Source organism: Lissotriton helveticus, chromosome 11, assembly GCF_964261635.1.
Source record: "Lissotriton helveticus chromosome 11, aLisHel1.1, whole genome shotgun sequence".
In the NCBI taxonomy this organism is placed as follows: Eukaryota; Metazoa; Chordata; class Amphibia; order Caudata; family Salamandridae; genus Lissotriton; species Lissotriton helveticus.
In genome coordinates this window covers 709,524,300-709,549,625 of record NC_136072.1, presented here as the reverse complement: position 1 = coordinate 709,549,625, position 25,326 = coordinate 709,524,300, and the positions used below count along the sequence as shown (strand labels likewise).

At 44.3% G+C, this 25,326-nt stretch overlaps 28 non-coding genes across 28 annotated transcripts; all 28 read right to left on the bottom strand.

The window, feature by feature from the left end:
- Positions 1-1,082: 1,082 nt before the first annotated feature.
- TRNAS-CGA (transfer RNA serine (anticodon CGA)) lies at positions 1,083-1,164 on the bottom strand. Its single transcript has one exon. It is a non-coding gene; the product is annotated as a tRNA-Ser (tRNA).
- Positions 1,165-1,706: 542 nt separating this feature from the next.
- On the bottom strand, positions 1,707-1,788 carry TRNAS-UGA (transfer RNA serine (anticodon UGA)). The gene has a single exon. It is a non-coding gene; the product is annotated as a tRNA-Ser (tRNA).
- A 539-nt stretch (positions 1,789-2,327) lies between these two features.
- Positions 2,328-2,409, bottom strand: TRNAS-UGA (transfer RNA serine (anticodon UGA)). Its single transcript has one exon. It is a non-coding gene; the product is annotated as a tRNA-Ser (tRNA).
- Positions 2,410-2,950: 541 nt separating this feature from the next.
- TRNAS-CGA (transfer RNA serine (anticodon CGA)) lies at positions 2,951-3,032 on the bottom strand. The gene has a single exon. It is a non-coding gene; the product is annotated as a tRNA-Ser (tRNA).
- Positions 3,033-3,576: 544 nt separating this feature from the next.
- TRNAS-CGA (transfer RNA serine (anticodon CGA)) lies at positions 3,577-3,658 on the bottom strand. Its single transcript has one exon. It is a non-coding gene; the product is annotated as a tRNA-Ser (tRNA).
- Positions 3,659-4,203: 545 nt separating this feature from the next.
- Positions 4,204-4,285, bottom strand: TRNAS-UGA (transfer RNA serine (anticodon UGA)). The gene has a single exon. It is a non-coding gene; the product is annotated as a tRNA-Ser (tRNA).
- A 540-nt stretch (positions 4,286-4,825) lies between these two features.
- On the bottom strand, positions 4,826-4,907 carry TRNAS-UGA (transfer RNA serine (anticodon UGA)). The gene has a single exon. It is a non-coding gene; the product is annotated as a tRNA-Ser (tRNA).
- Positions 4,908-5,449: 542 nt separating this feature from the next.
- Positions 5,450-5,530, bottom strand: TRNAS-CGA (transfer RNA serine (anticodon CGA)). Its single transcript has one exon. It is a non-coding gene; the product is annotated as a tRNA-Ser (tRNA).
- A 543-nt stretch (positions 5,531-6,073) lies between these two features.
- On the bottom strand, positions 6,074-6,155 carry TRNAS-UGA (transfer RNA serine (anticodon UGA)). The gene has a single exon. It is a non-coding gene; the product is annotated as a tRNA-Ser (tRNA).
- Positions 6,156-6,645: 490 nt separating this feature from the next.
- On the bottom strand, positions 6,646-6,727 carry TRNAL-CAA (transfer RNA leucine (anticodon CAA)). Its single transcript has one exon. It is a non-coding gene; the product is annotated as a tRNA-Leu (tRNA).
- Positions 6,728-7,896: 1,169 nt separating this feature from the next.
- TRNAS-UGA (transfer RNA serine (anticodon UGA)) lies at positions 7,897-7,978 on the bottom strand. Its single transcript has one exon. It is a non-coding gene; the product is annotated as a tRNA-Ser (tRNA).
- Positions 7,979-8,519: 541 nt separating this feature from the next.
- TRNAS-CGA (transfer RNA serine (anticodon CGA)) lies at positions 8,520-8,601 on the bottom strand. The gene has a single exon. It is a non-coding gene; the product is annotated as a tRNA-Ser (tRNA).
- A 544-nt stretch (positions 8,602-9,145) lies between these two features.
- On the bottom strand, positions 9,146-9,227 carry TRNAS-CGA (transfer RNA serine (anticodon CGA)). Its single transcript has one exon. It is a non-coding gene; the product is annotated as a tRNA-Ser (tRNA).
- A 543-nt stretch (positions 9,228-9,770) lies between these two features.
- Positions 9,771-9,852, bottom strand: TRNAS-UGA (transfer RNA serine (anticodon UGA)). Its single transcript has one exon. It is a non-coding gene; the product is annotated as a tRNA-Ser (tRNA).
- Positions 9,853-11,016: 1,164 nt separating this feature from the next.
- Positions 11,017-11,098, bottom strand: TRNAS-CGA (transfer RNA serine (anticodon CGA)). Its single transcript has one exon. It is a non-coding gene; the product is annotated as a tRNA-Ser (tRNA).
- A 542-nt stretch (positions 11,099-11,640) lies between these two features.
- On the bottom strand, positions 11,641-11,722 carry TRNAS-CGA (transfer RNA serine (anticodon CGA)). Its single transcript has one exon. It is a non-coding gene; the product is annotated as a tRNA-Ser (tRNA).
- A 539-nt stretch (positions 11,723-12,261) lies between these two features.
- On the bottom strand, positions 12,262-12,343 carry TRNAS-UGA (transfer RNA serine (anticodon UGA)). The gene has a single exon. It is a non-coding gene; the product is annotated as a tRNA-Ser (tRNA).
- Positions 12,344-12,884: 541 nt separating this feature from the next.
- Positions 12,885-12,966, bottom strand: TRNAS-UGA (transfer RNA serine (anticodon UGA)). The gene has a single exon. It is a non-coding gene; the product is annotated as a tRNA-Ser (tRNA).
- A 1,169-nt stretch (positions 12,967-14,135) lies between these two features.
- On the bottom strand, positions 14,136-14,217 carry TRNAS-CGA (transfer RNA serine (anticodon CGA)). The gene has a single exon. It is a non-coding gene; the product is annotated as a tRNA-Ser (tRNA).
- A 542-nt stretch (positions 14,218-14,759) lies between these two features.
- On the bottom strand, positions 14,760-14,841 carry TRNAS-UGA (transfer RNA serine (anticodon UGA)). Its single transcript has one exon. It is a non-coding gene; the product is annotated as a tRNA-Ser (tRNA).
- Positions 14,842-15,381: 540 nt separating this feature from the next.
- Positions 15,382-15,463, bottom strand: TRNAS-UGA (transfer RNA serine (anticodon UGA)). Its single transcript has one exon. It is a non-coding gene; the product is annotated as a tRNA-Ser (tRNA).
- Positions 15,464-16,005: 542 nt separating this feature from the next.
- TRNAS-UGA (transfer RNA serine (anticodon UGA)) lies at positions 16,006-16,087 on the bottom strand. Its single transcript has one exon. It is a non-coding gene; the product is annotated as a tRNA-Ser (tRNA).
- A 1,163-nt stretch (positions 16,088-17,250) lies between these two features.
- Positions 17,251-17,332, bottom strand: TRNAS-CGA (transfer RNA serine (anticodon CGA)). Its single transcript has one exon. It is a non-coding gene; the product is annotated as a tRNA-Ser (tRNA).
- Positions 17,333-19,118: 1,786 nt separating this feature from the next.
- TRNAS-UGA (transfer RNA serine (anticodon UGA)) lies at positions 19,119-19,200 on the bottom strand. The gene has a single exon. It is a non-coding gene; the product is annotated as a tRNA-Ser (tRNA).
- Positions 19,201-19,741: 541 nt separating this feature from the next.
- On the bottom strand, positions 19,742-19,823 carry TRNAS-CGA (transfer RNA serine (anticodon CGA)). The gene has a single exon. It is a non-coding gene; the product is annotated as a tRNA-Ser (tRNA).
- Positions 19,824-20,365: 542 nt separating this feature from the next.
- On the bottom strand, positions 20,366-20,447 carry TRNAS-GGA (transfer RNA serine (anticodon GGA)). Its single transcript has one exon. It is a non-coding gene; the product is annotated as a tRNA-Ser (tRNA).
- A 3,025-nt stretch (positions 20,448-23,472) lies between these two features.
- On the bottom strand, positions 23,473-23,554 carry TRNAS-UGA (transfer RNA serine (anticodon UGA)). The gene has a single exon. It is a non-coding gene; the product is annotated as a tRNA-Ser (tRNA).
- Positions 23,555-24,095: 541 nt separating this feature from the next.
- TRNAS-CGA (transfer RNA serine (anticodon CGA)) lies at positions 24,096-24,177 on the bottom strand. Its single transcript has one exon. It is a non-coding gene; the product is annotated as a tRNA-Ser (tRNA).
- Positions 24,178-25,326: the final 1,149 nt, after the last annotated feature.

Sequence of the window (25,326 nt, the reverse complement as noted above, 5' to 3'; positions counted from 1 at the left end):
CGGGGCTGGTACCAGCAGTGCTCTGTTTCCCTCACTTATTTTGCTTGCTTTCATACAATTAATAAAAATAGCAACACGTATCACTCAAAGTGAGTGACAGGGCACAGATGAGCAGTAATTAATCACTGCGCATTTCTCCCCTCTTTTCCCTATATTATGGCGCTGGGAATGGGCCCTTAAGAGTAGTCAGAAAGAGTCCAAATGCCTAAACAAGACACGCTTCTTATAAAAATTACTCTTTTTGTGACTCGTCAAGATCAGGCAGGACAGGTCCAGACTACGAACCGTTCCGAACCACCTGCTCTCTAAAACACTTCCTGAGTGTTGAAATTGTCTTAATGTTTACATTTAGTTTGAATTTTTGATGTTTAACTCTGTGACTTGATGAGGATTGACTAACGAGAAGTGAACATTTCCTTAACAAACCAAATGGTGTTCATGCAAAATCGCACGACGCTGAAAGCAGAATTCGAACATGTGCAGGGAAACCTCATTGGATTTCGAGTCCAACGCCTTAACCACTTGGCCATTGCAGCTCCATGGGCATGAAGTCACTGTTGTAGCATATGAGCCATGCGCTGCTCACATCAGACCGAGACCTAAAAAATAAAGTAACGGAAGGACGGGGCAGGTACCAGCAGTCCTCTGTTGCCCTCACTTATTTCGCATTCTTTCATACAATTAATAAAAACAGCAACACGTATCACTCAAAGTGAGTGACAGGGCACAGATGAGCAGTAATCAATCACTGCGCATTTCTACCCTCTTTTCCCTATATTACGTACGGCGCTGGGACCAGGTCCTTAAGTGTACTCAGAAAGAGTCCAAAAGCCTAAACAAGACACTCTACATAAAATAAATTACTCTTTTCGTGACTCGTCAAGATCATGCAGGACAGGTCCAGACTAGGAACCCTTCCGAACCACCTGCTCTCTAAAACACTTCCTGAGTGTTGAAATTGTCTTAATGTTTACATTTAGTTTGAATGTTTGCTGTTTATCTCTGTGACTTGATGAGGATTGACTAACGAGAAGTGAACATTTCCTGAACAAACCAAATGGTGTTCATGCAAAATCGCCCGATGCTGCAAGCAGGATTCAAACCTGCGCAGGGAAACCCCATTGAATTTCGAGTCCAAAGCCTTAACCACTCGGCCATCGCAGCTCCATGTTTATGATGTCACTGTTGTTGTATATAAGCCATGCGCTGCTCACGTCAGGCCGAGACCTAAGAAATAAAGTAACATAAGGACGGGGCAGGAACCAGCAGTGCCCTGTTGCCCTCACCTATTTCACATGCTTTCATACAATTAATAAAAATAGCAACACGTATCACTCAAAGTGAGTGACAGGGCACAGATGAGCGGTAATCAATCAATGCGCATTTCTACCCTCTTTTCCCTATATTACGGCGCTGGGAATGGGCCCTTAAGTGTACTCAGAAAGAGTCCAAAAGCCTAAACAAGACACGCTACATAAAAAAATTACTCTTTTCGTGACTCGTCTTGATCAGGCAGGACAGGTCCAGACTACGAACCCTTCCGAGCCACCTGCTCTCTAAAACACTTCCTGGGTGTGAAAATTGTCTTAATATTTACATCTAGTTTTTGTTTTTGCCGTTTAACTCTGTGACTTGATGAGGATTGCATAACAAGAAGTGAACATTTACTTAACTAAACCAAATGGTATTCATGCAAAATCTCATGACGCTGCAAGCAGGATTCGAACCTACGCAGGGAAACCCCATTGGATTTCAAGTCCAACGCCTTAACCACTTGGCCATTGCAGCTGCATGAGTATAATGTCACTGTTGTCGTATACGAGCCATGCACTGCTCACGTCAGGCCGAGACCTAAAAATTAAAGTTATGGAAGAACGGGGCACGTACCAGCAGTGCCCTGTCTCCCTCACTTATTTCGCATGCTTTGATACAATTAATAAAAATAGCAACACGCATCACTCAAAGTGAGTGACAGGGCACAGATGAGCGGTAATCAATCACTGCACATTGCTATCCTCTTTTCCCTATATTACGGCGCTGTGAGTGGGCCCTTAAGAGTACTCCGAAAGAGTCCAAAAGCCTAAACAAGACACGCTACATAAAAAATTACTCTTTTTGGGACTCGTCAAGATCGGGCAGGACAGGTCCAGACTACGAACCCTTCCGAACCACCTGCTCTCTAAAAACTTCCTGAGTGTTGAAATTATCTTAATGTTTACATTTAGTTTGAGTTTTTGCTGTTTAACTCTGTGATTTGATGAGGATTGCGTAACGAGAAGTGAACATTTCCTTAACAAACCAAATGGTGTTCATGCATAATCGCACGATGCTGCAAGCAGAATTCGAACCTGCACAGGGAAACCCAATTGGATTTCAGGTCCAACGCCTTAACCACTCGGCCGTCGCAGCTCCATGAGTATGATGACAGTGTTGTCGTATACGAGCCATGCGCTGCTCGAGTCAGACCGAGACCTAAAAAATAAAGCAACGGAAGGACGGGGCAGGTACCAGCAGTGCCCTGTTGCCCTCACTTATTTCACATGCTTTGATACAATTAATAAAAATAGCAACACGCATCACTCAAAGTGAGTGACAGGGCACAGATGAGCGGTAATCAATCACTGCACATTTCTACCCTCTTTTCCCTATATCACGGCGCTGGGAATGGGCTCTTAAGAGTACTCAGAAAGAGTACAAAAGCCTAAACAACACACGCTACATGAAAAAATTACTCTTTTTGTGACTCGTCAAGATCAGGCAGGACACGTCCAGACTACGAACCCTTCCGAACCACCTGCTCTCTAAAACACTTCCTGAGTGTTGAAACTGTCTTAATGTTTACATTTAGTTAGAATTTTTGCTGTTTAACACTGTGACTTGATGAGGATTGACTAACGAGAAGTGAACATTTCCTTAACAAACCAAATGGTGTTCATGCAAAATCACACGTCACTGCAAGCAGGTTTCGAACCTGCGCAGGGAAACCCCATTGGATATCGAGTCCAACGCCTTAACCACTCGGCCATCGGAGCTCCATAGATATGATGTCACTGTTGTCGTATATGAGCCATGCGCTGCTCACGTCAGACCGAGACCTAAAAAATAAAGTAATGGAAGTACGGGGCGGGTACCAGCAGTGCTCCCTTTGCCCTCACTTATTTCGCTTGCTTTCATACAATTAATAAAAATAGCAACACGTATCACTCAAAGTGAGTGACAGGGCACAGATGAGCAGTAATCAATCACTGCGCATTTCTACCCTCTTTTCCCCATATTACAGGGGTGGCAATGGGCCCTTAAGTGTACTCAAAAAGAGTCCAAAAGCCTAACCAAGACACGCTTCATAAAAAAAATTACTCTTTTCGTGACTTGTCTAGATCAGGCAGGACAGGTCCAGACTACGAACCCTTCCGAGCCACCTGCTCTGTAAAACACTTCCTGGGTGTAGAAATTGTCTCGATGTTTCCATCTAGTTAGAGTTTTTGCCGTTTAACTCTGTGACTTGAAGAGGACTGCATAACGAGAAGTGAACATTTACTTAACTAAACCAAATGGTGTTCATGCAAAATCTCATGACGCTGCAAGCAGGATTCGAACCTGCCCAGGAAAACCCCATTGAATTTCGAGTCCAACGCCTCAACCACTCGGCCATCGCAGCTCCATGGGTATGATGTCACTGTTGTGGTATATGAGCCATGCGCTGCTCACGTCAGGCCGAGACATAAAAAATAAAGTAACATAAGGACGGGGCAGGAACCAGCAGTGCCCTGTTGCCCTCACTTATTTCACATGCTTTCAAACAATTAATAAAAAATAGCAACACATATCACTCAAAGTGAGTGACAGGGCACAGATGAGCAGTAATCAATCACTGTGCATTTCTACCCTCTTTTCCCTATATTACGGCGGTGGCAACGGGCCCTTAAGTGTACTCAGAAAGAGTCTAAAAGCCTAACCAAGACACGCTTCATAAAAAAAAAATACTCTTTTTGTGACTTATCTAGATCAGGCAGGACAGGTCCAGACTACGAACCCTTCCGAGCTACCTGCTCTGTAAAACACTTCCTGGGTGTAGAAATTGTCTCGATGTTTACATCTAGTTTGAGTTTTTGCCGTTTAACTCTGTGACTTAAAGAGGACTGCATAACGAGAAGTGAACATTTACTTAACTAAACCAAATGGTGTTCATGCAAAATCTCATGACGCTGCAAGCAGGATTCTAACCTACGCAGTGAAACCCCATTGGATTTCAAGTCCAACACCTTACCCACTCGGCCATCGCAGCTGCATGTGTATGATGTCACTGTTGTCGTATACGAGCCATGCACTGATCACGTCAGGCCGAGACCTAAAAATTAAAGTTACGGAAGAACGGGGCACTTACCAGCAGTGCCCTGTCTCCCTCACTTATTTCGCATGCTTTGATACAATTAATAAAAATAGCAACACGCATCACTCAAAGTGAGTGATAGGGCACAAATGAGCGGTAATCAATCACTGCACATTGCTACCCTCTTTTCCCTATATTACGGCGCTGTGAGTGGGCCCTTAAGAGTACTCCGAAAGAGTCCAAAAGCCTAAACAAGACACGCTACATAAAAAAATTACTCTTTTTGGGACTCGTCAAGATCAGGCAGGACAGGTCCAGACTACAAACCCTTCCGAACCACCTGCTCTCTAAAAACTTCCTGAGTGTTGAAATTATCTTAATGTTTACATTTAGTTTGAGTTTTTGCTGTTTAACTCTGTGACTTGATGAGGATTGCGTAACGAGAAGTGAACATTTCCTTAACAAACCAAATGGTGTTCATGCATAATCGCACGATGCTGCAAGCAGAATTCGAACCTGCGCAGGGAAACCCCATTGGATTTCAGGTCCAAGGCCTTAACCGCTCGGCCGTCGCAGCTCCTTGAGTATGATGACAGTGTTGTCGTATACGAGCCATGCGCTGCTCGAGTCAGACCGAGACCTAAAAAATAAAGCAACAGAAGGACGGGGCAGGTACCAGCAGTGCCCTGTTGCCCTCACTTATTTCACATGCTTTGATACAATTAATAAAAATAGCAACACGCATCACTCAAAGTGAGTGACAGGGCACAGATGAGCGGTAATCAATCACTGCACATTTCTACCCTCTTTTCCCTATATTACGGTGCTGGGAATGGGCCCTTAAGAGTACTCAGAAGGAGTCCAAATGCCTAAACAAGACACGCTACATAAAAAAGATTACTCTTTTTGTGACTCGTCAAGATCAGGCAGGACAGGTCCAGACTACAAACCCTTCCAAACCACCTGCTCTCTTAGACACTTCCTGAGTGTTGAAATTGTCTTAATGTTTACATTTAGTTTGAGTTTTTGCTGTTTAACTCTGTGACTTGATGAGTATTGCGTAACAAGAAGTGAACATTTCCTTAACAAACCAAATGGTGTTCATGCCAAATTGCACGACGCTGCAAGCAGGATTCGAACCTGCGCAGGGAAACCCATTGGATTTCGAATCCAACGCCTTAACCACTCGGCCATCACAGCTCCATGAGTATGGTGTCACAGTTGTCGAATATGAGCCATGCGCTGCTCACGTCAGGCCGGGACCTAAAAAATAAAGTAACATAAGGACGGGGCAGGAACCAGCAGTGCCCTGTTGCCCTCACTTATTTCACATGCTTTCAAACAATTAATAAAAATAGCAACAAGTATCACTCAAAGGGAGTGACAGGGCACAGATGAGCGGTAATCAATCACTGCGCATTTCTACCCTCTTTTCCTTATATTACGACGGTGGCAACGGGCCCTTCAGTGTACTCAGAAAGAGTCCAAAAGCCTAAACAAGACATGCTTCATAAAAAAAAATACTCTTTTCCTGACTTGTCTAGATCAGGCAGGACAGGTCCAGACTACAAATCCTTCCGAGCCACCTGCTCTCTAAAACACTTCCTGGGTGTGGAAATTGTCTCAATGTTTACATCTAGTTTTTGTTTTCGACGTTTAACTCTGTGACTTGATGAGGATTGCATAACAAGAAATGAACATTTACTTAACTAAACCAAATGGTATTCATGCAAAGTCTCATGACGCTGCAAGCAGGATTTGAACCTACGAGGTGAAACCCCATTGGATTTCAAGTTCATCACCTTAACCACTCGGCCATTGCAGCTGCATGAGTAAGATGTCACTGTTGTCGTATACGAGCCATGCACTGCTCACGTCAGGCCGAGACCTAAAAATTAAAGTTACGGAAAGACGGGGCACGTACCAGCAGTGCCTTGTCTCCCTCACTTTTTTCGCATGCTTTGATACAATTAATAAAAATAGCAATAGCACATTGCTACCCTCTTTTCCCTATATTACGGCGCTGTGAGTGGGCCCTTAAGAGTACTCAGAAAGAGTCCAAAAGCCTAAACAAGACACGCTACATAAAAAAATGACTCTTTTTGTGACTCGTCAAGATCAGGCAGGACAGGTCCAGACTATGAACCCTTCCGAACCACCTGCTCTCTTAAACACTTCCTGAGTGTTGAAATTGTCTTAATGTTTACATTTAGTTTGAATTTTTGCTGTTTAACTCTGTGACTTGATGAGGATTGACTAACGAGAAGTGAAAATTTCCTTAACAAACCAAATGGTGTTCATGCAAAATTGCACGTCGCTGCAAGCAGGATGCGAACCTGCGCAGGGAAACTCCTTTGGATTTTGAGTCCAACACCTTAACCACTCGGCCATCGCAACTCCATGAGTATGATGTCACTGTTGTCTTATATGAGCCATGCGCTGCTCACGTCAGACCGAGACCTAAAAAATAAAGTAACGGAAGGACGGGGCTGGTACCAGCAGTGCTCTGTTTCCCTCACTTATTTTGCTTGCTTTCATACAATTAATAAAAATAGCAACACGTATCACTCAAAGTGAGTGACAGGGCACAGATGAGCAGTAATTAATCACTGCGCATTTCTCCCCTCTTTTCCCTATATTATGGCGCTGGGAATGGGCCCTTAAGAGTAGTCAGAAAGAGTCCAAATGCCTAAACAAGACACGCTTCTTATAAAAATTACTCTTTTTGTGACTCGTCAAGATCAGGCAGGACAGGTCCAGACTACGAACCCTTCCGAACCACCTGCTCTCTAAAACACTTCCTGAGTGTTGAAACTGTCTTAATGTTTACATTTAGTTAGAATTTTTGCTGTTTAACACTGTGACTTGATGAGGATTGACTAACGAGAAGTGAACATTTCCTTAACAAACCAAATGGTGTTCATGCAAAATCACACGTCACTGCAAGCAGAATTCGAACCGGCGCAGGGAAAGCCCATTGGATATCGAGTCCAACGCCTTAACCACTCGGCCATCGGAGCTCCATAGATATGATGTCACTGTTGTCGTATATGAGCCATGCGCTGCTCACGTCAGACCGAGACCTAAAAAATAAAGTAATGGAAGTACGGGGCGGGTACCAGCAGTGCTCCCTTTGCCCTCACTTATTTCGCTTGCTTTCATACAATTAATAAAAATAGCAACACGTATCACTCAAAGTGAGTGACAGGGCACAGATGAGCAGTAATCAATCACTGCGCATTTCTACCCTCTTTTCCCTATATTACAGGGGTGGCAATGGGCCCTTAAGTGTACTCAGAAAGAGTCCATAAGCCTAACCAAGACACGCTTCATAAAAAAAAAATTACTCTTTTCGTGACTTGTCTAGATCAGGCAGGACAGGTCCAGACTACGAACCCTTCCGAGCCACCTGCTCTGTAAAACACTTCCTGGGTGTAGAAATTGTCTCAATGTTTACAACTAGTTTGAGTTTTTGCCGTTTAACTCTGTGACTTGAAGAGGACTGCATAACGAGAAGTGAACATTTACTTAACTAAACCAAATGGTGTTAATGCAAAATCTCATGACGCTGCAAGCAGGATTCGAACCTACATGGTGAAACCCCATTGAAGTTCAAGTCCAACACCTTACCCACTCGGCCATCGCAGCTGCATGTGTATGATGTCACTGTTGTCGTATACGAGCCATGCGCTGCTCACGTCAGGCCGAGACCTAAAAACTTTAAGTAACGGAAGGACGGGGCATGTACCAGCAGTGCCCTGTCTCCCTACCTTATTTCGCATGCTTTCATACAATTAATAAAAATAGCAACACGCATCACTCAAAGTGAGTGAAAGGGCACAGATGAGCGGTAATCAATCACTGCACATTTCTGCCCTCTTTGCCCTGTATTACGGCGCTATGAATGGGCCCTTAAGAGTACTCAGAAAGAGTCCAAAAGCCTAAACAAGACACGCTACATAAAAAAATTACTCTTTTTGGGACTCGTCAAGATCAGGCAGGACAGGTCCAGACTACGAACCCTTCCGAACCATCTGCTCTTTAAAAACTTCCTGAGTGTTAAAATTGTCTTAATGTTTACATTTAGTTTGAGTTTTTGCTGTTTAACTCTGTGACGTGATGAGGATTGATTAACGAGAAGTGAACATTTCCTTAACAGATCAGATGGTGTTCATGCAAAATCACACGATGCTGCAAGCAGGATTCGAACCTGCGCAGGGAAACCCCATTGAATTTCGAGTCCAACGCCTTAACCACTCGGCCATCGCAGCTCCATGGGTATGATGTCCCTGTTGTCGTATATGAGCCATGCGCTGCTCACGTCAGGCCGAGACATAAAAAATAAAGTAACATAAGGACGGGGCAGGAACCAGCAGTGCCCTGTTGCCCTCACTTATTTCACATGCTTTCATACAATTAATAAAAAATAGCAACACATATCACTCAAAGTGAGTGACAGGGCACAGATGAGCAGTAATCAATCACTGTGCATTTCTACCCTCTTTTCCCTATATTACGGCGGTGGCAACGGGCCCTTAAGTGTACTCAGAAAGAGTCCAAAAGCCTAACCAAGACACGCTTCATAAAAAAAATTACTCTTTTCGTGACTTGTCTAGATCAGGCAGGACAGGTCCAGACTACGAACCCTTCCGAGCCACCTGCTCTGTAAAACACTTCCTGGGTGTAGAAATTGTCTCAATGTTTCCATCTAGTTTGAGTTTTTGCCGTTTAACTCTGTGACTTGAAGAGGACTGTATAACGAGAAGTGAACATTTACTTAACTAAACCAAATGGTGTTCATGCAAAATCTCATGACGCTGCAAGAAGGATTCGAACCTGCGCAGGAAAACCCCATTGAATTTCGAGTCCAACGCCTTAACCACTCGGCCATCGCAGCTCCATGGGTATGATGTCACTGTTGTCGTATATGAGCCATGCGCTGCTCACGTCAGGCTGAGACATAAAAAATAAAGTAACATGAGGACGGGGCAGGAACCAGCAGTGCCCTGTTGCCCTCACTTATTTCACATGCTTTCAAACAATTAATAAAAATTAGCAACACATATCACTCAAAGTGAGTGACAGGGCACAGATGAGCAGTAATCAATCACTGTGCATTTCTACCCTCTTTTCCTATATTACGGCGGTGGCAACGGGCCCTTAGTGTACTCAGAAAGAGTCTAAAAGCCTAACCAAGACACGCTTCATAAAAAAAAAGTACTCTTTTTGTGACTTGTCTAGATCAGGCAGGACAGGTCCAGACTACAAACCCTTCCGAGCTACCTGCTCTGTAAAACACTTCCTGGGTGTAGAAATTGTCTCGATGTTTACATCTAGTTTGAGTTTTTGCCGTTTAACTCTGTGACTTAAAGAGGACGGCATAACGAGAAGTGAACATTCACTTAACTAAACCAAATGGTGTTCATGCAAAATCTCATGACGCTGCAAGCAGGATTCTAACCTACGCAGTGAAACCCCATTGGATTTCAAGTCCAACACCTTACCCGCTCGGCCATCGCAGCTGCATGTGTATGATGTCACTGTTGTCGTATACGAGCCATGCGCTGCTCACGTCAGGCCGAGACCTAAAAACTTTAAGTAACGGAAGGACGGGGCATGTACCAGCAGTGCCCTGTCTCCCTACCTTATTTCGCATGCTTTCATACAATTAATAAAAATAGCAACACGCATCACTCAAAGTGAGTGAAAGGGCACAGATGAGCTGTAATCAATCACTGCACATTACTGCCCTCTTTTCCCTGTATTACGGCGCTGTGAATGAGCCCTTAAGAGTACTCAGAAAGAGTCCAAAAGCCTAAACAAGACACGCTACATAAAAAAATTACTCTTTTTGGGACTCGTCAAGATCAGGCAGGACAGGTCCAGACTACGAACCCTTCCGAACCACCTGCTCTCTAAAAACTTCCTGAGTGTTAAAATTGTCTTAATGTTTACATTTAGTTTGAGTTTTTGCTGTTTAACTCTGTGATGTGATGAGGATTGATTAACGAGAAGTGAACATTTCCTTAACAAACCAAATGATGTTCATGCAAAATCGCACGATGCTGCGAGCAGGATTCGAACCGGCGCAGGGAGACCGTATTGAATTTCAGGTCCAACGCCTTAACCACTCAGCCGTCGCAGCTCCACGAGTATGATGTCACTGTTGTCGTATACGAGCCATGCGCTGCTCAAGTCAGACCGAGACCTAAAAAATAAAGGAACGGAAGGATGGGGCAGGTACCAGCAGTGCCCTGTTGCCCTCACTTATTTCGCATGCTTTGATACAATTAATAAAAATAGCAACACTCATCACTCAAAGTGAGTGACAGGGCACAGATGAGCGGTAATCAATCACTGCACATTTCTACCCTCTTTTCCCTATATTACGGCGCTGGGAATGGGCCCTTAAGAGTACTCAGAAAGAGTCAAAAAGCCTAAACAACACACGCTACATGAAAAAATTACTCTTTTTGTGACTCGTCAAGCTCAGGCAGGACAGGTCCAGACTACGAACCCTTCCGAACCACCTACTCTCTAAAACACTTCCTGAGTGTTGAAATTGTCTTAATGTTTACATTTAGTTAGAATTTTTGCTGTTTAACTCTGTGACTTGATGAGGATTGACTAACGAGAAGTGAACATTTCCTTAACAAACTAAATGGTGTTCATGCAAAATTACACGTCGCTGCAAGCAGGATTCAAACCTGCGCAGGTAAAACCCATTGGATATCGAGTCCAACGCCTTAACCACTCGGCCATCGCAGCTCCATGAGTATGATGTCACTGTTGTCGTATATGAGCCATGCACTGCTCACCTCAGACCGAGACCTAAAAAATAAAGTAACTGAAGGACGGGGCAGGTACCAGCAGTGCTCTGTTGCCCTCACTTATTTCGCTTGCTTTCATACAATTAATAAAAATAGCAACAGGTATCACTCAAAGTGAGAGACAGGGCACAGATGAGCAGTAATCAATCCCTGCGCATTTCTACCCTCTTTTCCCTATATTACGGCACTGGGACCGGGCCCTTAAGTGTACTCAGAAAGAGTCCAAAAGCCTAAACAAGACACGCTTCATAAAAAAAATTACTCTTTTCGTGACTTGTCTAGATCAAGCAGGACAGGTCCAGACTACGAACCCTTCCGAACCACCTGCTCTCTAAAACACTTCCTGAGTGTTGAAATTGTCTTAATGTTTACATTTAGTTTGAGTTTTTGCTGTTTAACTCTGTGACTTGATGAGGATTGCGTAACGAGAAGTGAACATTTCCTTAAGAAACCAAATGGTGTTCATGCAAAATCGGACGACTCTGCAAGCAGGATTCGAACCTACGCAGGGAAACCCCATTGAATTTCGAGTCCAACGCCTTAACCACTCGGCCATTGCAGGTGCATGAGTATGATGTCACTGTTGTCGTATAGGAGCCATGCACTGCTCACGTCAGGCCGAGACCTAAAAATTAAAGTTACGGAAGAACGGGGCACGTACCAGCAGTGCCCTGTCTCCCTCACTTATTTCGCATGCTTTGATACAATTAATAAAAATAGCAACACGCATCACTCAAAGTGAGTGACAGGGCACAGATGAGCGGTAATCAATCAATGCACCTTTCTTCCCTCTTTTCCCTATATTACGGCGCTGGGAATGGGCCCTTAAGTGTACTCAGAAAGAGTCCAAAAGCCTAAACAAGACACGCTACATAAAAAATTACTCTTTCCGTGACTCGCCTAGATCAGGCAGGACAGGTCCAGACTACGAACCCTTCTGAACCACCTGCTCTCTAAAAACTTCCTGAGTGTTGAAATTGTGTTAATGTTTACATTTAGTTTGAGTTTTTGCTGTTTAACTCTGTGACTTGATGAGGATTGACTAACGAGAAGTGAACATTTCCTTAACAAACCATATGGTGTTCATGCAAAATCGCACGATGCTGCAAACAGGATTCGAACCTACACAGGGAAACCCCATTGGATTTCAGGTCCAACGCCTTAACCACTCGGCCGTCGCAGCTCCATGAGTATGATGTCACTGTTGTCGTATACGAGCCATGCGCTGCTCAAGTCAGACCGAGACCCACAAAATAAAGCAACGGAAGGACGGGGCAGGTACCAGCAGTGCCCTGTTGCCCTCACTTATTTCGCATGCTTTGATACAATTAATAAAAATAGCAACACGCATCACTCAAAGTGAGTGACAGGGCACAGATGAGCGGTAATCAATCACTGCACATTTCTACCCTATTTTCCCTATATTACGGCGCTTGGAATGGGCCCTTAAGAGTACTCAGAAAGAGTCCAAAAGCTTAAACAAGACACGCTACATGAAAAAATTACTCTTTTTGTGACTCGTCAAGATCAGGCAGGACAGGTCCAGACTACGAACCCTTCCGAACCACCTGCTCTCTAAAAGACTTCCTGAGTGTTGAAATTGTCTTAATGTTTACATTTAGTTTGAATTTTTGCTGTTTAACTCTGTGACTTGATGAGGATTGACTAACGAGAAGTGAACATTTCCTTAACAAACCAAATGGTGTTCATGCAAAATCACACGTCGCTGCAAGCAGGATTCAAACCTGCGCAGGGAAACCCTATTGGATTTCAAGTCCAACGACTTAACCACTCGGCCATCGCAACTCCATGAGTATGATGTCACTGTTGTCTTATATGAGCCATGCGCTGCTCACGTCAGACCGAGACCTAAAAAATAAAGTAACGGAAGGACGGGGCTGGTACCAGCAGTGCTCTGTTTCCCTCACTTATTTTGCTTGCTTTCATACAATTAATAAAAATAGCAACACGTATCACTCAAAGTGAGTGACAGGGCACAGATGAGCAGTAATTAATCACTGCGCATTTCTCCCCTCTTTTCCCTATATTATGGCGCTGGGAATGGGCCCTTAAGAGTAGTCAGAAAGAGTCCAAATGCCTAAACAAGACACGCTTCTTATAAAAATTACTCTTTTTGTGACTCGTCAAGATCAGGCAGGACAGGTCCAGACTACGAACCGTTCCGAACCACCTGCTCTCTAAAACACTTCCTGAGTGTTGAAATTGTCTTAATGTTTACATTTAGTTTGAATTTTTGCTGTTTAACTCTGTGACTTGATGAGGATTGACTAACGAGAAGTGAACATTTCCTTAACAAACCAAATGGTGTTCATGCAAAATCGCACGACGCTGAAAGCAGAATTCGAACATGTGCAGGGAAACCTCATTGGATTTCGAGTCTAACGCCTTAACCACTCGGCCATCGCAGCTCCATGTTTATGATGTCACTGTTGTTGTATATAAGCCATGCGCTGCTCACGTCAGGCCGAGACCTAAGAAATAAAGTAACATAAGGACGGGGCAGGAACCAGCAGTCCTCTGTTGCCCTCACTTATTTCGCATTCTTTCATACAATTAATAAAAACAGCAACACGTATCACTCAAAGTGAGTGACAGGGCACAGATGAGCAGTAATCAATCACTGCGCATTTCTACCCTCTTTTCCCTATATTACGTACGGCGCTGGGACCAGGTCCTTAAGTGTACTCAGAAAGAGTCCAAAAGCCTAAACAAGACACTCTACATAAAATAAATTACTCTTTTCGTGACTCGTCAAGATCATGCAGGACAGGTCCAGACTACGAACCCTTCCGAACCACCTGCTCTCTAAAACACTTCCTGAGTGTTGAAATTGTCTTAATGTTTACATTTAGTTTGAATGTTTGCTGTTTATCTCTGTGACTTGATGAGGATTGACTAACAAGAAGTGAACATTTCCTGAACAAACCAAATGGTGTTCATGCAAAATCGCCCGATGCTGCAAGCAGGATTCAAACCTGCGCAGGGAAACCCCATTGAATTTCGAGTCCAAAGCCTTAACCACTCGGCCATCGCAGCTCCATGTTTATGATGTCACTGTTGTTGTATATAAGCCATGCGCTGCTCACGTCAGGCCGAGACCTAAGAAATAAAGTAACATAAGGACGGGGCAGGAACCAGCAGTGCCCTGTTGCCCTCACCTATTTCACATGCTTTCATACAATTAATAAAAATAGCAACACGTATCACTCAAAGTGAGTGACAGGGCACAGATGAGCGGTAATCAATCAATGCGCATTTCTACCCTCTTTTCCCTATATTACGGCGCTGGGAATGGGCCCTTAAGTGTACTCAGAAAGAGTCCAAAAGCCTAAACAAGACACGCTACATAAAAAAATTACTCTTTTCGTGACTCGTCTTGATCAGGCAGGACAGGTCCAGACTACGAACCCTTCCGAGCCACCTGCTCTCTAAAACACTTCCTGGGTGTGGAAATTGTCTCAATATTTACATCTAGTTTTTGTTTTTGCCGTTTAACTCTGTGACTTGATGAGGATTGCATAACAAGAAGTGAACATTTACTTAACTAAACCAAATGGTATTCATGCAAAATCCCATGACGCTGCAAGCAGGATTTGAACCTACGCAGGGAAACCCCATTGGATTTCAAGTCCAACGCCTTAACCACTTGGCCGTTGCAGCTGCATGAGTATGATGTCACTGTTGTCGTATACGAGCCATGCACTTCTCACGTCAGGCCGAGACCTAAAAATTAAAGTTATGGAAGAACGGGGCACGTACCAGCAGTGCCCTGTCTCCCTCACTTATTTCGCATGCTTTGATACAATTAATAAAAATAGCAACACGCATCACTCAAAGTGAGTGACAGGGCACAGATGAGCGGTAATCAATCACTGCACATTGCTACCCTCTTTTCCCTATATTACGGCGCTGTGAGTGGGCCCTTAAGAGTACTCCGAAAGAGTCCAAAAGCCTAAACAAGACACGCTACATAAAAAAATTACTCTTTTTGGGACTCGTCAAGATCAGGCAGGACAGGTCCAGACTACGAACCCTTTCGAACCACCTGCTCTCTAAAAACTTCCTGAGTGTTGAAATTATCTTAATGTTTACATTTAGTTTGAGTTTTTGCTGTTTAACTCTGTGACTTGATGAGGATTGCGTAACGAGAAGTGAACATTTCCTTAACAAACCAAATGGTGTTCATGCATAATCGCACGATGCTGCAAGCAGAATTCGAACCTGCGCAGGGAAACCCAATTGGATTTCAGATCCAACGCCTTAACCACTCGGCTGTCGCAGCTCCATGAGTATGATGACAGTGTTGTCGTATACGAGCCATGCGCTGCTCGAGTCAGACCGAGACCTAAAAAATAAAGCAACGGAAGGACGGGGCAGGTACCAGCAGTGCCCTGTTGCCCTCACTTATTACACATGCTTTGATACAATTAATAAAAATAGCAACACGCATCACTCATAGTGAGTGACAGGGCACAGATGAGCGGTAATCAATCACTGCACATTTCTACCCTCTTTTCCCTATATCACGGCGCTGGGAATGGGCCCTTAAGTGTACTCAGAAAGAGTCCAAAAGCCTAAACAAGACACGCTACATAAAAAAATTACTCTTTTCGTGACTCGTCTTGATCAGGCAGGACAGGTCCAGACTACGAACCCTTCCGAGCCACCTGCTCTCTAAAACACTTCCTGGGTGTGGAAATTGTCTCAATATTTACATCTAGTTTTTGTTTTTGCCGTTTAACTCTGTGACTTGATGAGGATTGCATAACAAGAAGTGAACATTTACTTAACTAAACCAAATGGTATTCATGCAAAATCTCATGACGCTGCAAGCAGAATTCGAACCTACGCAGGGAAACCCCATTGGATTTCAAGTCCAACGCCTAAACCACTTGGCCATTGCAGCTGCATGAGTATGATGGCACTGTTGTCGTATATGAGCCATGCACTGCTCACGTCAGGCCGAGACCTAAAAATTAAAGTTATGGAAGAACGGGGCACGTACCAGCAGTGCCCTGTCTCCCTCACTTATTTCGCATGCTTTGATATAATTAATAAAAATAGCAACACGCATCACTCAAAGTGAGTGACAGGGCACAGATGAGCGGTAATCAATCACTGCACATTGCTACCCTCTTTTCCCTATATTACGGCGCTGTGAGTGGGCCCTTAAGAGTACTCCGAAAGAGTCCAAAAGCCTAAACAAGACACGCTACATAAAAAAATTACTCTTTTTGGGACTCGTCAAGATCAGGCAGGACAGGTCCAGACTACGAACCCTTCCGAACCACCTGCTCTCTAAAAACTTCCTGAGTGTTGAAATTATCTTAATGTTTACATTTAGTTTGAGTTTTTGCTGTTTAACTCTGTGACTTGATGAGGATTGCGTAACGAGAAGTGAACATTTCCTTATCAAACCAAATGGTGTTCATGCATAATCGCACGATGCTGCAAGCAGAATTCGAACCTGTGCAGGGAAACCCAATTGGATTTCAGGTCAAACGCCTTAACCACTCGGCCGTCGCAGCTCCATGAGTATGATGACAGTGTTGTCGTATACGAGCCATGCGCTGCTCGAGTCAGTCCGAGACCTAAAAAATAAAGCAACGGAAGGACGGGGCAGGTACCAGCAGTGCCCTGTTGCCCTCACTTATTTCACATGCTTTGATACAATTAATAAAAATAGCAACACGCATCACTCAAAGTGAGTGACAGGGCACAGATGAGCGGTAATCAATCACTGCACATTTCTACCCTCTTTTCCCTATATCACGGCGCTGGGAATGGGCCCTTAAGAGTACTCAGAAGGAGTACAAAAGCCTAAACAACACACGCTACATGAAAAAATTACTCTTTTTGTGACTCGTCAAGATCAGGCAGGACAGGTCCAGACTACGAACCCTTCCGAACCACCTGCTCTCTAAAACACTTCCTGAGTGTTGAAACTGTCTTAATGTTTACATTTAGTTAGAATTTTTGCTGTTTAACACTGTGACTTGATGAGGATTGACTAACGAGAAGTGAACATTTCCTTAACAAACCAAATGGTGTTCATGCAAAATCACACGTCACTGCAAGCAGGATTCGAACCTGCGCAGGGAAACCCCATTGGATATCGAGTCCAACGCCTTAACCACTCGGCCATCGGAGCTCCATAGATATGATGTCACTGTTGTCGTATATGAGCCATGCGCTGCTCACGTCAGACCGAGACCTAAAAAATAAAGTAATGGAAGTACGGGGTGGGTACCAGCAGTGCTCCCTTTGCCCTCACTTATTTCGCTTGCTTTCATACAATTAATAAAAATAGCAACACGTATCACTCAAAGTGAGTGACAGGGCACAGATGAGCAGTAATCAATCACTGCACATTTCTACCCTCTTTTCCCTATATTACAGGGGTGGCAATGGGCCCTTAAGTGTACTCAAAAAGTGTCCAAAAGCCTAACCAAGACACGCTTCATAAAAAAAAATTACTCTTTTCGTGACTTGTCTAGATCAGGCAGGACAGGTCCAGACTACGAACCCTTCTGAGCCACCTGCTCTGTAAAACACTTCCTGGGTGTAGAAATTGTCTCGATGTTTCCATCTAGTTAGAGTTTTTGCCGTTTAACTCTGTGACTTGAAGAGGACTGCATAACGAGAAGTGAACATTTACTTAACTAAACCAAATGGTGTTCATGCAAAATCGCATGACGCTGCAAGCAGGATTCGAACCTGCCCAGGAAAACCGCATTGAATTTCGAGTCCAACGCCTCAACCACTCGGCCATCGGTATGATGTCACTGTTGTCGTATATGAGCCATGCGCTGCTCAAGTCAGGCCGAGACCTAAAAAATAAAGTAACATAAGGACGGGGCAGGAACCAGCAGTGCCCTGTTGCCCTCACTTATTTCACATGCTTTCATACAATTAATAAAAATAGCAACACGTATCACTCAAAGTGAGTGACAGGGCACAGATGAGCAGTAATCAATCACTGCGCATTTCTACCCTCTTTTCCCTATATTACGGCGGTGGCAAGGGGCCCTTAAGTGTACTCAGAAAGAGTCCAAAAGCCTAACCAAGACACGATTCATAAAAAAAAATTACTCTTTTCGTGACTTGTCTAGATCAGGCAGGACAGGTCCAGACTACGAACCCTTCCGAGCCACCTGCTCTGTAAAACACTTCCTGGGTGTAGAAATTGTATCAATGTTTACATCTAGTTTGAGTTTGTGCCGTTTAACTCTGTGACTTGAAGAGGACTGCATAACGAGAAGTGAACATTTACTTAACTAAACCAAATGGTGTTAATGCAAAATCTCATGACGCTGCAAGCAGGATTGGAACCTACGCTGTGAAACCCCATTGAATTTCAAGTCCAACACCTTACCCACTCCGCCATCGCAGCTGCATGTGTATGATGTCACTGTTGTCGTATACGAGCCATGCGCTGCTCACGTCAGGCCGAGACCTAAAAACTTAAAGTAACGGAAGGACGGGGCATGTACCAGCAGTGCCCTGTCTCCCTCACTTATTTCGCATGCTTTCATACAATTAATAAAAATAGCAACACGCATCACTCAAAGTGAGTGAAAGGGCACAGATGAGCGGTAATCAATCACTGCACATTTCTGCCCTCTTTTCCCTGTATTACGGCGGTGGCAACAGGCCCTTAAGTGTACTCAGAAAGAGTCCAAAAACCTAACCAAGACACGCTTCATAAAAAAAATTACTCTTTTCGTGACTTGTCTAGATCAGGCAGGACAGGACCAGACTACGAACCCTTCCGAGCCACCTGCTCTCTAAAACACTTCCTGGGTGTAGAAATTGTCTCGATGTTTCCATCTAGTTTGAGTTTTTGCCGTTTAACTCTGTGACTTGAAGAGGACTGCATAACGAGAAGTGAACATTTACTTAACTAAACCAAATGGTGTTCATGCAAAATCTCATGACGCTGCAAGCAGGATTCTAACCTACGCAGTGAAACCCCATTGGATTTCAAGTCCAACACCTTACCCATTCGGCCATCGCAGCTGCATGTGTATGAAGTCACTGTTGTCGTATACGAGCCATGCACTGATCACGTCAGGCCGAGACCTAAAAATTAAAGTTACGGAAGGACGGGGCATGTACCAGCAGTGCCCTGTCTCCCTCACTTATTTCGCATGCTATCATACAATTAATAAAAATAGCAACACGCATCACTCAAAGTGAGTGAAAGGGCACAGATGAGCGGTAATCAATCACTGCACATTTCTACCCTATTTTCCCTATATTACGGCGCTTGGAATGGGCCCTTAAGAGTACTCAGAAAGAGCCCAAAAGCCTAAACAAGAGACGCTACATGAACAAATTACTCTTTTTGTGACTCGTCAAGATCAGGCAGGACAGGTCCAGACTACGAACCCTTCCGAACCACCTGCTCTCTAAAACACTTCCTGAGTGTTGAAATTGTCTTAATGTTTACATTTAGTTTGAATTTTTGCTGTTTAACTCTGTGACTTGATGAGGATTGACTAACGAGAAGTGAACATTTCCTTAACAAACCAAATGGTGTTCATGCAAAATCACACGTCGCTGCAAGCAGGATTCGAACCTGCGCAGGGAAACCCCATTGGAATTCGAGTCCAACGCCTTAACCACTCGGCCATCGCAGCTCCATGAGTACGATGTCACTGTTGTCGTATATGAGCCATGCGCTGCTCACGTCAGACCGAGACCTAAAAAATAAAGTAACGGAAGGATGGGGCAGGTAGCAGCAGTGCTCTGTTGCCCTCACTTATTTCGCTTGCTTTCATACAATTAATAAAAATAGCAACACGTATCACTCAGAGTGAGTGACAGGGCACAGATGAGCAGTAATCAATCACTGCGCATTTCTACCCTCTTTTCCCTATATTACGGCGCTGGGACCGGGCCCTTAAGTGTACTCAGAAAGAGTCCAAAAGCCTAAACAAGACACGCTACATAAAAAAAATTACTCTTTTCGTGACTCGTCAAGATCAGGCAGGACAGGTCCAGACTACGAACCATTCCGAACCACCTGCTCTCTAAAACACTTCCTGAGTGTTGAAATTGTCTTAATGTTTACATTTAGTTTGAGTTTTTGCTGTTTAACTCGGTGACTTGATGAGGATTGTGTAACGAGAAGTGAACATTTCCTTAACAAACCAAATGGTGTTCATGCAAAATGGTACGACGCTGCAAGCAGGATTCGAACCTGCGCAGGGAAACCCCATTGAATTTCCAGTCCAACGCCTTAACTACTCGGCCATCGCAGGTCCATGAGCATGATGTCACATTTGTCGTATATGAACCATGCGCTGCTCACGTCAGGCCGAGACCTAAAAAATAAAGTAACATAAGGACGGGGCAGGAACCAGCAGTGCCCTGTTGTACTCACTTATTTCACATGCTTTCATACAATTAATAAAAATAGCAACACGTATCACTCAAAGTGAGTGACAGGCACAGATGAGCGGTAATAAATCACTGAGCATTTCTACCCTCTTTTCCCTATATTACGGCGGTGGCAACGGGCCTTTAAGTGTACTCAGAAAGAGTCCAAAAGCCTAAACAAGACAAGCTTCATAAAAAACAATTACTCTTTTCCTGACTTGTCTAGATCAGGCAGGACAGGTCCAGACTACAAACCCTTCCTAGCCACCTGCTCTCTAAAACACTTCCTGGGTGTAGAAATTGTCTCAATGTTTACATCTAGTTTGAGTTTTTGCTGTTTAACTCTGTGACTTGATGAGGATTGCATAACAAGAAGTGAACATTTACTTAACTAAACCAAATGGGGTTCATGCAAAATCTCATGACGCTGCAAGCAGGATTCAAACCTAAGCTAGGAAACCCCATTGGATTTCAAGTCCACGCCTTAACCACTCGGCATTCGCAGCTGCGTGAGTATGATGTCACTGTTGTCGTATATGAGCCATGCGCTGCTCACATCAGGCCAACACCTAAAAATTAAAGTAACATAAGGACGGGGCAGGAACCAGCAGTGCCCTGTCTCCCTCACTTATTTCACATGCTTTGATACAATTAATAAAAATAGCAACACGCATCACTCAAAGTGAGTGACAGGGCACAGATGAACGGTAATCAATCACTGCACATTTCTACCCTATTTTCCCTATATTACGGCGCTTGGAATGGGCCCTTAAGTGTACTCAGAAAGAGTCCAAAAGCCTAAACAAGACACGCTTCATAAAAAAATAATCACTCTTTTCCTGACTTGTCTAGATCAGGCAGGACAGGTCCAGACTACAAACCCTTCCTACCCACCTGCTCTCTAAAACACTTCCTGGGTGTAGAAATTGTCTCAATGTTTACATCTAGTTTGCGTTTTTGCCGTTTAACTCTGTGACATGATGAGGATTGCATAACGAGAAGTGAACATTTACTTAACTAAACCAAATGGTTTTCATGCAAAATCTCAAGCAGGACTCGAACGTAAGCGGGGAAACCCCATTGGATCTCAAGTCCAACGCCTTAACCACTCAGCCATCACAGCTGCGAGAGTATGATGTCACTATTGTCGTATACGAGTCATGCGCTGCTCACATCAGGCCGAGACCTAAAAATTAAAGTAACGGAAAGACGGGGCACGTGCCAGCAGTGCCCTGTCTCCCTCACTTATTTCCCATGCTTTCATACAATTAATAAAAATAGCAACACGCATCACTCAAAGTGAGTGACAGGGCACAGATGACCGGTAATCAATCACTGCACATTTCTACCCTCTTTTCCCTATATTACGGCGCTGGGACCGGGCCCTTAAGTGTACTCAGAAAGAGTCCAAAAGTCTAAACAAGACACGCTACATAAATAAAATTACTCTTTTCGTGACTCGTCAAGATCACAAAAAACACAGTTGATGGACAGAATGTAGAACAATGTCATACATTCACCCCAGTACAAGGATCTGGGCCTAAATCCATCGTTTTTTTGCACTCCACACCACCCTGGGTTAGACAATGGCTATATGCAAATCAGCTCTGACCCTGTGCCTCATGGGAACAGTCCAGTCCGAACTACCAAGCCATGTCTTTCCCAGACCGGAATCAAGCATCCAAGGACTGGTTTCTGGCTATCAGCCTTCATCAGCCTGGATAGCTTGACTCCAGTGGTGTGGAGAGTCTGGGACTCACGTCTGAGCATACCCAGCCCACTCGGGGTGAAAATTGCAAAAAACACAGTTGATGGACAGAATGTAGAACAATGTCATACATTCACCCCAGTACAAGGATCTGGGCCTAAATCCATCGTTTTTTTGCACTCCACACCACCCTGGGTTAGACAATGGCTATATGCAAATCAGCTCTGACCCTGTGCCTCATGGGAACAGTCCAGTCCAAACTACCAACCCATGTCTTTCCCAGACCGGAATCAAGCATCCAAGGACCGGTTTCTGGCTATCAGCCTTCATCAGCCTGGATAGCTTGACTCCAGTGGTGTGGAGAGCCTGGGACTCACGTCTGAGCATACCCAGCCCACTCGGGGTGAAAATTGCAAAAAACACAGTTGATGGACAGAATGTAGAACAATGTCATACATTCACCCCAGTACAAGGATCTGGGCCTAAATCCATCGTTTTTTTGCACTCCATACCACCCTGGGTTAGACAATGGCTATATGCAAATCAGCTCTGACCCTGTGCCTCATGGGAACAGTCCAGTCCGAACTACCAAGCCATGTCTTTCCCAGACCGGAATCAAGCATCCAGGGACCGGTTTCTGTCCATCACTGTTTTGTTTGCAATTACCGCTCTAAGTGTACTGGGGATGCTCAGACGTGAGTCCCAGGCACTCCACACCACTGGAGTCAAGCTAGCCGGGCTGATGAGAGGTGTTACCTCGAAACCGGGCCGGTCCTCGGATGCTTGATTCCGTTCTGGGAAGGACATGGCTTTTGTAGTTCGGACTGGACTGTTCCCATGGGGCACAGGGTCAGTGCTGATTTGCATATCGCCATTGTCTAACCCAGGGTGGTGTGGAGTGGAAAAACGATGGATTTGGGCCCAGATCTTTGGACTGGGGTGAATGTGTGACATTGATCCACATCCTGTCCATCACTGTTGTGTTTGCAATTGTCGTCAAGATCAGGCAGGACAGGTCCAGACTACCAACCATTCCGAACCACCTGCTCTCTAAAACACTTCCTGAGTGTTGAAATTGTATTACTGTTTACACTTAGTTTGAATTTTTGCTGTTTAACTCTGTGACTTGATGAGGATTGACTAACGAGAAGTGTGCATTTCCTTAACAAACCAAATGGTGTTCATGCAAAATTGCACGACACTGCAAGCAGGATTCGAACCTGCGCGGGGGAACCCCATTGGATTTCAAGTCTAATGCCTTAACCACTCGGCCATCGCAGGTCCATGAGAATGATGTCACTGTTGTCGTATATGAGCCATGCGCTGCTCACCTCAGACCGAGACCTAACAAATAAAGTAACTGAAGGACGGGGCAGGTACCAGCAGTGCTCTGTTGCCCTCACTTATTTCGCTTGCTTTCATACAATTAATAAAAATAGCAACACGTATCACTCAAAGTGAGTGACAGGGCACAGATGAGCAGTAATCAATCACTGCGCATTTCTACCCTCTTTTCCCTATATTACGGCGCTGGGACCGGGCCCTTAAGTGTACTCAGAAAGAGTCCAAAAGTCTAAACAAGACACTCTACATAAAAAAAATTACTCTTTTCGTGACTCGTCAAGATCAGGCAGGACAGGTCCAGACTACGAACCCTTCCGAACCACCTGCTCTCTAAAACACTTTCTGAGTGTGAAATTGTCTTAATGTTTACATTTAGTTAGAGTTTTTGCTGTTTAACTCTGTGACTTGATGAGGATTGCGTAACGAGAAGTGAACATTTCCTTAACAAACCAAATGGTGTTCATGCAAAATTGGACTACGCTGCAAGCAGGATTCGAACCTGCGCAGGGAAACCCCATTGAATTTCGAGTCCAACGCCTTAACCACTTGGCAATCGCAGCTCCTTGAGTATGATGTCACAGTTGTCGTATATGAGCCATGCGCTGCTCACGTCAGGCCGAGACCTAAAAAATAAAGTAACATAAGGACATGCAGGAACCAGCAGTGCCCTGTTGCCCTCACTTATTTCACATGCTTTCATACAATTAATAAAAATAGCAACAAGTATCACTCAAAGTGAGTGACAGGGCACAGATGAGCAGTAATCAATCACTGCACATTTCTACCCTCTTTTCCCTATATTACGGCGGTAGCAACGGGCCCTTAAGTGTACTCAGAAAGAGTCCAAAAGCCTAAGCAAGACACGCTTCATAAAAAAAAATTACTCTTTTCGTGATTTGTCTAGATCAGGTAGGACAGGTCCAGACTACGAACCCTTCCGAGCCACCTGCTCTGTAAAACACTTCCTGGGTGTAGAAATTGTCTCAATGTTTACATCTAGTTTGAGTTTTTGCCGTTTAACTCTGTGACTTGAAGAGGACTGCATAACGAGAAGTGAACATTTACTTAACTAAACCAAATGGTGTTAATGCAAAATCTCATGACGCTGCAAGCAGGATTCGTACCTACGCGGTGAAACCCCATTGAATTTCAAGTCCAACAACTTACCCACTCGGCCATCGCAGCTGCATGTGTATGATGTCAATGTTGTCGTATACGAGCCATGCGCTGCTCACGTCAGGCCGAGACCTAAAAACTTAAAGTAACGGAAGGACGGGGCATGTACCAGCAGTGCCCTGTCTCCCTCACTTATTTCGCATGCTTTCATACAATTAATAAAAATAGCAACACGCATCACTCAAAGTGAGTGAAAGGGCACAGATGAGCGGTAATCAATCACTGCACATTTCTGCCCTCTTTTCCCTGTATTACGGCGCTGGGAATGGGCCCTTAAGTGTACTCAGAAAGAGTCCAAAAGCCTAAACAAGACACGCTACATAAAAAAATTACTCTTTTCGTGACTCGTCTAGATCAGGCAGGACAGGACCAGACTACGAACCCTTCCGAGCCACCTGCTCTCTAAAACACTTCCTGGGTGTGGAAATTGTCTCAATATTTACATCTAGTTTTTGTTTTTGCCGTTTAACTCTGTGACTTGATGAGGATTGCATAACAAGAAGTGAACATTTACTTAACTAAACCAAATGGTA